We start from the raw sequence: 14038 nt of genomic DNA, 5'->3' as shown, positions 1-14038 counted from the left end.
CAGAGATAACGGCCTTTCATGTGACAAGTGGGAGACATTCGAAAGACAGAATTTTTTCATTAATTTATCTCTGTATAATAATAGAGACGATGTATATTTGTGCAAAGATAGCTGCATTCCTATTTGACAACAAAAAAATACTACAGCTTGTGACCATCAACACTTGCTAAGATGTGTTTTTACAAATGGAAATTTCATACAGCAAAACTTGTTATTGTGGTGCATTCAAGTTAAAGTATATTATTTAAGCTACCTCCACTTGACCCAAAAAATATAATCTATAAATTCCGCCAGTAGCAGTGTAGATCTTTTATATGACATGCTTGCCAAGCAGACAGACAAGTCTTGTTTGCCTTTAACGGTTAAAGGCACAAGCTTCATGTATATCAATAAGTATTTAATCGCTCGTTCAATCCGGACTGGAACAAGGCGAGAATCATCACACACACACACACACACACACACACACACACACACACACACACACACACACACACACACACACACACACACTCCACTCTGAATGAGGCTCTAGTCTCTCTGTGTCTGAGGCGATGAAGAGGAGAACCTTTGCAGATCTTCACATACACACGGCAACAACCCGAACCAGACAGACGACACATACAGAAGACGGGAAGACCTATATATAGATCTGGCTGCTGTTGAACTTTGTGTGTGTTCTGTGTGTTCTGTGTTCCGTGTTCCATTGTGTGTTGCATATTCCGTTCTCCATTTTCGTGTTCTGTGTTCTGTTTGTGTTCTGTGTTCTGTGTGTTCCGTGTGTGTTGTGTGTTCCGTGTTCTGTCTGTGTTCTGTGTGTGTTCCGTGTTCTGTTTATGTTCTGTGTGTGTTCCGTGTTCTGTGTGTGTGTTCCGTGTTCTATGTTCCGTTACTACTGTGTTAATTGTTCTATTGTGTCGTTTCTATGATATGGTTAATTTTGTTCCCTCTGATGTGAATGATATTTGAATGGTCCGTGTCCTTGAGTCTGTGGCGGAATGCGTGTTTTAGCGCCGCAGTTTTGCTGGAATGTACAGAGGCCTGTTGAATCGTTATTTGGGTTTTATGTTATTCTACCTGATTTGTTGTCATATAAATATATGTGACTGGTTCTTGTGAGTTTGTTGTTGTCATTGTGTTAATTACATTGATTTTGACTACATAAATTGCCTGTTAATGACGAAGCATCCCATCATTATGCTGCCGTCATAATGAGGTTATGAGGAGGTGGTTCAACTGTAGTAGGACAGCACTGAAGGCCCAGGTATAAAATACACATCCCGCCACTGCTGCTTGCACTGTGTTGAAGATCGTGTCACACAGCTACATGTGTGTTAGTAGATAACAGTGAATCATTGTGAGCTCTCAGGCTGCATCTGAATCAGTGTCACCAAGACACGGTGGCGTATCTCCTAATATTACCTTTTCGTTGTCACATTGATTGTCATCTCCCAGTTTACCTCATATATAATACATTTCCCATTCAGCTTGCTCTTTGTGTATTATTTATTTTTTCCACCATTCCCAGAAGGGAAAAGCTTTTCCACCCAATAAGACATTTATACAATTAACAGCAACTATATGGGTGGTGAATCAGTGTCAGTCACAGAACAAAAACGTGTTTTGTTGCATTGTGAGGGCAGTTGACCCTCTCAGTGTGGCAGGCGTGCTTTCAGCCAGATCAGATGCCCTGATAGCCACCGGAAGGCAGCCGGAAGAAAGACCCTGTCTTTTTCTGTCAGCCATGTCCTACCACTCGTAACGTTATCTCATCAAGCCTGTCAAGAAATAAATTAGAATACAACAAACGCTGGGGAAACAGAAGCCCCGTCCTTTGTGATACACGTGACATTGCCTGACAATCTTGCTTTGCCACGAATGCTTCCGTAATTTCATGCATGTGCATTTTTAGATTGATTACAGTTTGATGCACAGCTCTGGTTTGTTGGTATAATACTGTTGCCTTTTGAATGATGAAAAATGAAATTCAATCATGTTAGTGTGATACACATTACAAATGTAATTGCCACTGAAATCTTAATTTGCAGAGGGGTAGCATTTCGATTATAAGAATAAACTGATTTTGTATGGAAAATTCTCTTTCAAAATAATATTTAAGGAGTGTGGTTGTTGACTTAGACATCCTTTGTATCTTTAACTATTGATATCTAAACATCAATTTTATGATATTCTAGTTTTAGTGAAATTAAAGATGGAGACAAACATTCTCACCAGTATGGGTTGGACCTCTACTTGTAACACTGGATCCTCGATACCTGAAATCAGACTCTGAAACACAGCAGGTAGTGAGAACAGTGGTCAAAAACCAAGAGTCAGCATTGAGAAAGCATTCACACCAGAGGGTCATTGTAAGCGAGCAGTTGTGAAAATGTGAAGTTTATTAGAAACTAGCTTCCTGAAGCTCAGTAGCAAGGGAAAGAGATTTAGCTTATCCTGGCCATTGGTCTTCATCTAGACCAACCTGTGTATCCTTATATGTAGGAATAAAAAGGACAACTTCAAGTCACGGTGATCCCTAAGCTCTGTTAATTTGGATTTTGGATTTGGGTACCTTTAAGTGCTTCATGTAGTTTAGTGTTCAGTTGTCAAACATCTCTGAAGGTTCTGAACATATTCCATGATCTCTCACTGCTGTGGCTTCCAGCTGTTTCTGCAGCTCTGCAAGCCTGGTAAACCACACTGTTAAAGACCAATTATTTTCTAATCCTGTGTCCCCGTTTGTTTATCGCTTCCTATATGCCAACTAAATGTAAACAAATCAGTACCAGAGTATTTTTGCATCAAATTCCCTTTTCTTATCTGTAAAATGGTTTCAAATGTTAAATGACTTATCCTGTGTTAACAAAAGTCATCCGATCACATGAGGCTTTGGGGGACTAGCAAGCTTTACCAATCATATGAAACCGCACTTCACAGTTTGTGTATCGTAATAGCTAACAGAGCAATGTGGAGAGATAAGAGATGTGTGTTTGGATTGCAGGGGGCAACAACTTTGTTTTCATAGCCAAAACAATGTGGCTGAGGTCTAATTCATTATGACTGTTGGCTCCACACACACCTCCTTCACTTATTTTGAGATCAGGAGGACGACGAGGGAGAGATGAAAGATACATTTTTCCTTTGTTCAATTGGCTCTGTGTCACTGCATTACACCGGCGGCAACCTCCGGTTCTGCAGAGTGAAACCGATGCGGAAGTGTCTTAAAAAACTCACATTCTCTCTACTGACCAGCAGTCAAAAGGAAGAAAGCTAAGGTAGAGCAACAGAAGAGGGATCCCTTTTCCAGGATGGAAAGAGGCGCAATAGATTTCATGTGTACAGAATGAACAAAATAACAGAGTTACAACACATTCAGTACGATGACTACGTCCACTTCCTATATACAGTCTATGGCAGTACAGCAGTTGAGCGTTGCGAGATGCGAAATGACCAGTGGTAATGTGTGAATCATGAATGAATGGTGAAACAAATGGCAGCTTTTGCAGCTTAGTGTCACGTTAATCTCTAATCCCGCCCACATTTTAACAGTCCAATCAAATGTAAAGGATTTGATTCAAATCCCTCTTGTGACTGTGCACCGCTCAAATATTCAATTTCAGAAGTCTTTAGATTCCCCTTCTCTGCATTTCCAAATCCTGTATGTTAAGCCACTCAGTGAGAGAGATGTATTTTGTACAGTTGCCCAAAAAACAAAAACATAGTCCTTTATCCACGAGAAAAGGAACAGCCAGACTTTAGCTTTAGCATTCTTAGCATCACCTAGTGAGTTGCCATCCTCTGGCGTGTGTGAAATGAATAAAACTTCCCTGATTAGAGTGTGAGCAGTAAACCGTACCATCAATGAAACTAAATAAGACAGTGTGACAGCTTATGGCATAATATGGCATTCAAAGGAGAGGGCACTTTAACATAATCAAAAACTCACTTGCATGTGTGCCCATGACTACGCTACTACTTGCATGCAATCATTTCCAATCATTCCATTATCACCACACGAATTTGGTACAGAAAGAACAGAGTGAACAATGTCCTTTATTTGCAATAATTGTATTACAAATTCAATGTGTGGCACCTATAATATTAGTGTGTCTTAGCATGCTCTATGCTGTCTGTTGCATGCTTTGTAGTCCTCTAGATAAAGCAATCAGTCCTGGAGGGCAGGACTCCTATATCACCAATCTGAGACAGATATCAAGCCCAGGCCTTGTGCAGCTAGGAGTGGTCCACCATGCCTGCCTCTCAATAATAACCCTAAATCTTCACTACAGCCCTCCATCTGCTGCCCTCTGCCTCAGGCCACTTATATTCTATCAAAACAACCAGCATGGACATCTCAGTCTTCCACCACCTGCAGTGCCTTTTACTGCCGTTTCTCATGAGCGCCGGGGCGCCAATGTAACTAAAATACACACCTAACTGCCGACAGGTGGAATGGTTTTGCCTTCAGCACTGAACGCACTGTAGAGGGTTGAACGGAAGAATCTTCGTTTCACTTCGGTGGCCCCGGGTTCTGATTTCAAATCATCACAGAGGATCAGTGCAACTTCTAAAGTCAGTATTTAATCTTTGAATGCCTGCTTAACCCCAAGAGTTCTCGCTGAATGTTAACAGTCACACCCAGCCGGCATCCGAAACCGAAGTGATCCGGTTGACAGCCAAATAAAGCCCCACACATCTGCCCTGCCCCCCTTCCCTTTCTGACCCAGTGCTGCATTCATCTTCCTCCTTCGAGTACAAAGTGAATGCTGTGCTGCTGCTGGGACTCAGCCAGTCAAGGAAGAAGTCTACCACTCAGACTCTGACTACAAACTACAAAATCACCGCGACTGTCTCGACTCTCTCTCTCTCTCTCTCGCTCTTCTTTCTTTTTCTGTATCTCTCGCTCTCTCTCTCTCCAAGCTCATAAACTATCGGGCCTCCATTTTTGCAGAAAAGACATTTTTGCCGTAACTGCTGTGCTTTTCGTTTTCAGGGCTGCAGGATTACAGGTTATATTCAGGCCTCAAGATATACACCGGCAGACCAGTGTCCCACTGACCCTCCAAAGCCTGCAATTTAGCAGGGTTATTTATGGAGCGCATCCTCCCCGCCTGCTCCTTTGCTTTCATGATGCTGGACAGCCGCAGCGGCCTCTCACACTTGCGGCCCAGCCCTCCCCTGCTTGGTGAGCATGGCACTTTCTCTGTGAGTCCCAATCCTATTACCGCTCTACGGCCTCGTGGTGGGGCGATAAGAGCAGCCCGGCGCCCTGCAAGAGGGGTAGCGCTGAGCCTTCTTTAGCTGCGGTAGGTGGCTTAACCATGGGAAGAATGCTCCACACAGCTTTTTGCTCTCATCATTTCAGTGGGAATTAGCTTTTGCAAAGAGGTGTGTGTTTGTTAAAGATGAAATTGCCTGGAGAGAAATAAACCAGAATATGACTGTCAAAACATCTGTATTAGAGGCTTTGAAATAGACATTATGATACAAATAGGGAAGAGAAAAAACAACTGCATTTATTTTTCTTAATAAAACAAAACAATGCAGTATCACATTGAAAATGTACATCCCGAATTTAACATTCACTCTAATTTGCGGTAGACAAACTTGAGACAAATACGCAAACAGCAAAACACACTCAAAGAGACGCAATGTGATATTTATTCAAAGCCTACTGTATGTTTATGCAAATAGCGACAGTTTTATCATAATGATAGAGTAATTTGAAAACTGCAGTAGACTGCAGTATATCTTTCCATGTACTTGCCTCTGCTGTGTGCTACCAGTGGCTCTGACACTGTTAGATATATTAAAAAGCAGACAGCCTATCTCATCCTCCTCTCACCACCTGAAAGGAAATGAATGTCACATCATTGAGATTGCCTCTCTTTCATTGCAAGTAATATTTCAGATGTCTATGCTATTTGGGGCTGCCTCTCCTTTCCCCCATTTTTGCAAATGCACTGAACTGCACTGGCCTTTGATTACCTGATGGAAACATGCATTTGATATTTCAGACCATGTTCTGCGCATGCTGCAAGTTTAGTGTACGCATTGTCCAAGTTTCTTGTAAGTCAGCTTGTGTGTCATCTGACAGGGTGTTTCATTGTTACACGTGTAAGAGTGAGTGTGCTGACAGTGCTCTTAACCCTCTCATCAAAGCCCCAGCTTTCCTCTGAACCCCCTCCTCGCTCAGGCCTTTATGTGAGCATCAATCCCTGTTCAGCCCTGTACACTGCGCATAATTATGCAGAGGCCAGCATGAGAAGAAGAAGGAGCCTCCAAGAAGGATTGGGGGGGGGGGGGGGCGTATAATTAGGAATCTGGTCCGTTTTCCTTTTCCACTTTCGCTCCTCTCCGTCTCACCCTGCTTCATCTGCATGTTTCAGAAGGTTTCTCCAATTACCGAGGCAGTACCCCCGACTGTTTCTCCATCCGCCACCAGGGGGGAAAGTAAGAGGGTGAGTGAGGGGAGGAGGAGAAAATAGAAGGATTCTGAAAACAGTGTGAGTTTGAATTAATGGTTTAAATTAGCAGTTCTACAGGATAGAGTAAAAGGGAAGGTTCTTTTTGCAGTATTCACATTTCAGTGACAGTAAGAGAGCTTACCTTTGTTTAGCTCTTACCGCCGGCCTGATGCGCACGGACAGACCTGCTGTATGCTGCAGTGAGGGGACCCCTCACATGCACTGTGCTCCTTAAAAATGGCTGTATGTCATCAACTAAAGTAGGATATGGTGCGACCCAGTAGAGGGAGCATATAGAAGTCATGCATTCATGCAGGATATACACTTGGTCGTGTGAGTCATTGAAGTCTGTACCTCATGGATTATCAGTCATCAGTGAGGACAGCGGCCTTTAAATGGCAAAGCAGTAATATCAATTTTATTGAAATATTGACTGATTAGAGACATCTGCGTTTGTAACCTCTGCAATACACACACCTTGGGGATTACAACCACCCTCACACGTATCCCATTTCTCCGTTTTGCAGAATCAGCGATACCTGAGGTGACAATATGACGGTGCTGAGGGGAGGATGGTGAAGGTGAAAATGACGGAAACCTGGCAGTGAGAGTGGACTGGTGATTTGGATTTACTGTCACCTTCTCAAACTGATTGGAGTAGAGGTTAATGTTGTTCTGGGGAAAATACATTATGAATACTAGCTCTACTAGTAAGCAGTACTGTCACTTCTGTAGGAGGTAAGCAGATCAAAATGGTTGACCATTGAAGATGCATTTTTGAGCCGAATGAGAGATTACAAATAGCCCTACCACAGTAACTGTAGAACAGAGGCTTTTAAGAACAAACTATTGATAGCTTTTATAATAGATTTTCCATCAGGCCTAATTTTTTCCTTATTTCCGGGCATGTGCGACGAACATGGAAGCTCTAGATGACTGCACAGCTGCCGCGTGAAACCCTTTCACTGTGCCTGCAGAGAGAAAAATAGTTTTAAAACAGCCAGTTATTACACTCTAATAGTCCTGACAGCTTAAAATATCAGCTTTGATGGAAAAAGGCTCTTTGATGGAAAAGTTAGGAGTGCTTGGCTTAATGGTAATAATGCATCTCGAGCAAGAAATATAGAGAAGAGCATTTGTGACAGTAACTACGACCATTATCTTCCATTTTCACCTGGAAAGGCATTGAATTAAGCCCCCCCCCCCCATGTCTGCTTCGGCTACTTTTACTGGATCTGGAGTCATTGTTTCCCTGTTCGGTTGCCATTAGTTTCCCCCTAAAATAGCAGACGGCAGCAGAAACTTCTGTAGCTAATCTCCTCCTTCCTAGTTGGTCAGTATCAGCCCCTTCCTCGCTCTGCCGCTCACTTTCAGCAGAGATTAGGATGTATGAATTCATTGGGCTGGCTGTGGCTGTTGTAGTATAAAATGAACACATGTGGGCCTTGTATCTAGCTATGTGTGCTACACACCCACGGATACACGATCACTTTATATTTCTGTTGACCCCATAATTCTCATTTGTCCATGATTGATAACTGAGAATTGCTACAAAATCCCCTCCACCGCTCTGCATTCACACACAGGAACCAATGAGAGGCATGTCATTGCACCTTATGAATAAAAATGGATAACATTCTGGGGGTTTCCTTTCAACCATGTAATGTTGCTGTCATTTCTACTCCTCCAAGCCCAATATATGCCACACCAGAGAAATATCCCCCAGATCCCATGAGAGAAATTTCATTCTCACCCGGCCATAAGTCCTGCAACATCCTCGGAATATGCAATCAGCCAGCGGGGGATGGATGGAAACAAAATTGCTACTGGGTGTAATAGGCAGGCCTATTAAAAACATACTGCGGTCTTGGGAGGAGATATTGTGGTTACAAGGTCAGAGTGGGGCCCAACCTAATTTACGCAAGCTAGTAATGTTGCCTCGAAATGATCTCGAGTACTTACCTGGCAGTGTTGTGAGAGACAGATGCTCCTAAAGCATTAATATCATGGTATTACTAATTACTAAATTACCTGTGTGAAACCAGTATGGATAGCACCCCGCCAGAGATTTGACCCTTTCAGCGAAACAGATTGGAAGAGTGGCACCAGCATATGCGGTGAGGAAAAAAACCCCAGAGAGAGAGAGTTAGTTTTAGACAACACAACACACAACAGATTAACAAAGCACCATATTAACCTTCAGGTGCATCTAATTGTTGGGAAATTGAATGCAGCTCTCAGTGAGGGGGGGATCAATATATCGAGCTGGCCGGGTTTACAACCTCTAATCCTGCAAATCTTCTTGAGGTCCTGAAGTGCTGTATTGAATATCTGAATGACTCGGAGAGCACTGCTTAAGCATAATTTATGTAATGCGCCCGCAATTGCGCAGTGATTTTTCAAGATCAGTTGACCTTTCTTCAATATGTTTAGCTGCAGTGTTCGCTGAGTATGAGGTTGAATAACCGTCACATATTTAATGTTAAAAATAAGATTAAGCAAATGAAAGTTTAAGCTATGGTTTTAAAACTGAAAGTTTTGTTTTGAATCGTCTCTTTCAGTTTTGCATTCTGGGATTTCAGAACGTGTGTCGACAGGCGAAATGAGTCGACACTGGGATAAAAAGGAATACGCCAAAAACGCCAGACCAGCCCGGCCGGGAGTTTATCGTTTGGATGGATTCCTGTCAGCTGATTGGCTGACTTTCTATTAGAAGCCACAGGATTGGTTGAGAAACCACGAGCTTCTGCCGAGGCTTCCGTCATTGCCTTTTTTCAGTTTCAAATAATTTCCTCTGTTAAAATATTGTAAGAAATCCTAGAATGCAAAGCAGATAGGAGCAGATTTTATTCCTTGAAAAGGTAGTGTTGAATATCTGAAAGGAGTTTGTTAAATATTTGCAAAACTTTGGTGACACTGATTTGTTACACTGAACCCATTACACTGCAAAAATGTAAAGACTGAAGCCCTTATCTCAGACATTCAGATATTATTTCCAAATATTTGAATCCCATTTGTAAGTTTCAAAACGTACGTTCAACCTTTCAAATGTGTCGTAGTTTTAATTTGATATGTAACTTTAATCTAACCTCATAACTTAGGCCTTGATACACAAATACATGTGCTGCTTTATCTGCTGCTTGCCAAGACTATTGTATGCAGGATATCTGCAGTTTGTTCCGACCTTATCAGCCATCGACTTGATCTAAATACTAATGATACACAGCTAGAAAAAGGAACATCTGAAGCTATTGATCACAGTTGGTTCAGCCGTGGACAAATCCAGTATGGCACAGAGAGCTGAGCTTTATCAAGAGCTGAGTGAAGCCAGCACATATGCTCTACCTCCCACAATCGCTAATGTTTATCATGAAAACAAACTGCCTCTTCTCTTTGTGTCGAAGCTGTGGCTCAGCACGAGCTGATATCAGAGGGAATAACAAATGTACATTGTCGTACTTGCTAAATGTTTCCAGCGCAGATCAGTTACTTTTAATTAAACTTTCATTATTTTTTTGTATCTTTGAGCTTCGTGATCCACCGAGTCTTTTCATTTGTACGGGGTGAGGTGCCCTAAAGCCTCCTCTCTGTCCCTCCAATCACAGGTTGCTGTGCCACTTGTCATCTTTAGTCAGGCCCGTTATTGAGAGGCTTCCCTCCGGCCGCCTCTTTGTCTTTAGTGGCTCGATTAAATTAGAGTGACACCTGGCATGGCTCCTCAGCTGTAACGGCCCTTCTTTTCATCCCATCCCCTATTATTGGTGTTAAAAAACCTTTGATGAAATATTACAGACCTATAGCTTCCCTGAACTGTGTGGGGTCGAAAGAAACAAGCCATTGGTTAATGAGACTTTAATGCTATAGCAAATTAAACAAATGCATTCAAATATGTGTGAATAAGAAATAGCGAACCGTGTGCAATCCTTGCATATTGCACTCATTGGATGAATGAGTTTTCATAATGACATGAGCACTCTAATCACAGTAAACGTATGGTTAGTGACTCATGCACACTTGTCATGTTGAGGTCGTGGTAGGTGGTGGGATTTCTAACCTCTCAAAGGCAATGGCGGAAATTGTGCAGAAGTGTTTTTGCCATTTTTCCCGGAAAAAGAAGACTGCGTTGGAAAGACAGCCTTCTTGTGGCGGTTCTCTGTTACACTTTGCCATATATAATGCATTTTATGCACCTTTGTTATGCAAAAGAGGCATGATGAAAAGAATTTCATCATTGAGAACTGGAATTCCAGCTGCCCCTCCTCCCCCCCCGTGGTCATGAGTGCTGCTGGAGGTGCAGCACTGCACACTGGGGGAAAATCCCCTCCACTCCAATCTTGTTGCGCTGACGTACATGGCCTTTTGATATTACATGTGTGTCTTCTATGCAATAGACATATGTGCAGAGAGATGCTAATGGGGCATGTTCAGAGCAGCCAAACCTGTATTCAAACTCATTCAGTGAGAATTCTGTGGATGTGTAAGTGAGAGCAGAAACCACAGACTATGTGCTCTCAGTGAACCCAGTGGTACTTGATGAAAGGTATTAATTATTCACGTAGTATTTTGCTTACGGTATCGAGGCACATTTCCTGACCTTGCACATTTTGAGCATATTTAGCTAGTCTCTATTGTTCCACCTTTATTCACAAATGCTAATTCTGCAAGAACTGCAAACAGTTGTACAGTATTTTAGCATTGGGTGCTTGCAAGTGTTCTGTTCTGGCTCTGCTTGCTTTAGTACTTCTCTGGATGACAACATAATAATTGATTTCAAAAGAAATAATGTCGGAATTTGATGCACCACTGGTTGGTTGATATTACGTCTCTCTGTTTACTCTTTGTTGCCTTGGGGTGGCCAAGATCGTCTGAAAGTTATCTGACTGAGAATCGAAAAGAATTCCTCCTGTTTTGCTCTCAGGCGGTCATTAAATCATAAAATATTTAACGGATACAAATGAATCACTTTAAGGTTAAAAAAATATTTCAATAGCAAATATGTCAATTCCAGCTTTTATCGTTGCAAAAATGTAAATCTCACTTTTATGTTGTGGTGTACAAACGTGATTACACATTGTTATTTTTCTTCCTTTCATCCCACTACTACTATCTACTAGATAAACATGACAGCATCACAGGTTCAGAGGAAATGCCACTGAAATTACATCTGCCCACACATTAACAATCACATATAGTGCTTTTCCTCCGTTACAGCCAGGTGAATACCCACATGAAGCGTATATTCCACCTCCCCTGAATGAATATATTATGTTCATCCTATACATTCATGATCGCCTGCCAGTATAAACACATTACTCACAGTCATGCAGACACTGGGTCTGTTTGGGACGAGTGCTTCAAATATAGGTCTGATGCTCTCTTTATCTATCGTTCATACACAATTTCAGAACTTTCATAGAACCTACTGTATAAGCAGCTTTATTTATCAGAGCTGTCACCGGGCTTTCTTCCCCCCAAAACATGTATAATACGTCAAGTTAAAGCTAGACTGCCTGCACAAGAATACAAAACACACCAAGTCAAATGAGGAAAACTTCCTCAAAAAAAAGAACACAACACATTTATTCATCTCATGTCCTGCGATTATTTCCAGCAGCTCAGAGCGAGAAAAGCTTTGGTATCTCAAAGGGAAACGAAAATAAGGCGAAGGTAAGGCACGGTGAAGCTTAAATTGAGGCCATTATTGAGGGCAGTGAGGGAATAGTTTGGGGCTCGACTCAAAGAAGCATAGGCAGAAAGACTTTTAGTTAGGTCAGATGAACAATGCTCCTAAAAATCTCTCAAATGATTTAAAGGTTCAGAACATTGACCTGCCAATTAGACAAGATATCTGTCTTACATTTTACGGCTAAAGTGTAATAATTTGACGTTACCTTGCCTGATATTTTTCTTTGTCTGAATCAATATAGAGAAATAACTTCTGAGACTGAGAAACTTTGAAACTGGCTTTCTCTCTGACAGTTGAGACAGCTGCAGCTAATTATCTCAGTTTATGGTAAGATGAGAAAAGATTCTTTGCTTCCAACATCAGATTCATCAATAGCTTGACAAATAGACCGGGATCGTGCAGCTGCGGTAATGTTTATGTCGACGGATTATGGAAATTCGGGGCTGCTGTGAGTGCCGACGTATTACTCTCAATCCCTCTTCGATTGAACATGGAATATCTGCTTCAAAGTTATAATGAATTGTGCAACTCCAGTTTGTTTGCATGAGGACAGAATTGCCAAAGAAATGCGTTTCTGAACGATGCTAATTGCACGGACCTTTAGATACAGTGACTGTTTTTCCCCCCCGTGGTAAGCAGGACATGAAAACGGGCAGAGGAACAGGAGAGAGCGGCCCACTTCCTAAATTAGGCCACAAGAGCAGGCTGGCAGAGCTCAGTTGGATTTCAAAGAACTCAGGCGCAATATCACTTCACAGTAGATGTTATTATACTCATTGCCAGAAATCAGACAGAAATAGCCAGTGTCGGAGAATGTTTGGTCATTCTAAGGTTAAATAGAGAAAAAGTGGGCATTCAGCAAATAAAATACACCTTTGTGAATGTGTATTGATGGACAGGAAACACATTTCTTCTCTGTAGAACTGTTAAATTGGCCTGACTCCCAGTCCGGTTTATACTTCTGATTTGTTTGACAAAAGAAATACCTCGTTCTGAGTATATTGTCTTTGTGAATTGCCAGACTCCCCGCTGCCAAGTGATAAGATCCTAAAGTAGATAAAGACTGAATATGAGAAATGGCACAGTTAAGGCATTATTCTAGGAAGGACTATACAGTACATTTCTATTCATATTTACAAATGCAAATCACAATCATTTAAAATCTGTCGCTTAACATTTTCTTTGTGCTTACAGGAAATAATTAAACTGCAAAGCCAGATTTCCTATGTTCGTGTTCTGAATGATTGCTCACTAAGCCAGACTCCTGTGCCTCTCTGCGCTCTTTTTCCATCTACGTATCGCCCTCTACAACACATTAAAACACATTAGGCCTCGCTCATACGGCTCACAAATAGAGCGAGAGCATGTGTACAAATGAATCACTGCTGTTTGTTGTACTGTTTCAGGCTCGAGCTGTTTCAAGTATCGTATTTGAGAGAGCCGCAGATCATGTTTAGTAAGCTCACCCTCATTATATCAGACCCTGGGGAGAGAGGAGCCCTCTCACTCCATACTATCAAAGCCACGGAGCTGCCTTAGAGGACATGCTTCAGTATGAATAGAGGCTCTAGAGTACATACAAAAAGTAGCATGCTCAGCCCTCATCGCCTCTCTCAGTGGGGAGCTGCCAACATTCAAGGTTTTGATCAAGCCTTGCCGTAATGGCTGTGGGTGACAGGTATACGAGACCACGGTTGTGGGAATAAATAGCTTGATTAGCATAATGCATCAGCAACAAATTCAGCTTTCAGTGCGCGTGAAAGAACTACTTTTTGCTTGAGTGCGGCATTCATATACCTTCTGGGATTGCATTTCATAGGACAAACACACAATTATGTAAACAGGGTATTTACCTCTGCACTATTGGAAGGTAATATTATTTACC

Source organism: Pholis gunnellus (assembly GCF_910591455.1).
Source record: "Pholis gunnellus genome assembly, chromosome: 11".
Lineage (NCBI taxonomy): Eukaryota > Metazoa > Chordata > Actinopteri > Perciformes > Pholidae > Pholis > Pholis gunnellus.
This window is presented reverse-complemented; position numbering follows the sequence as displayed.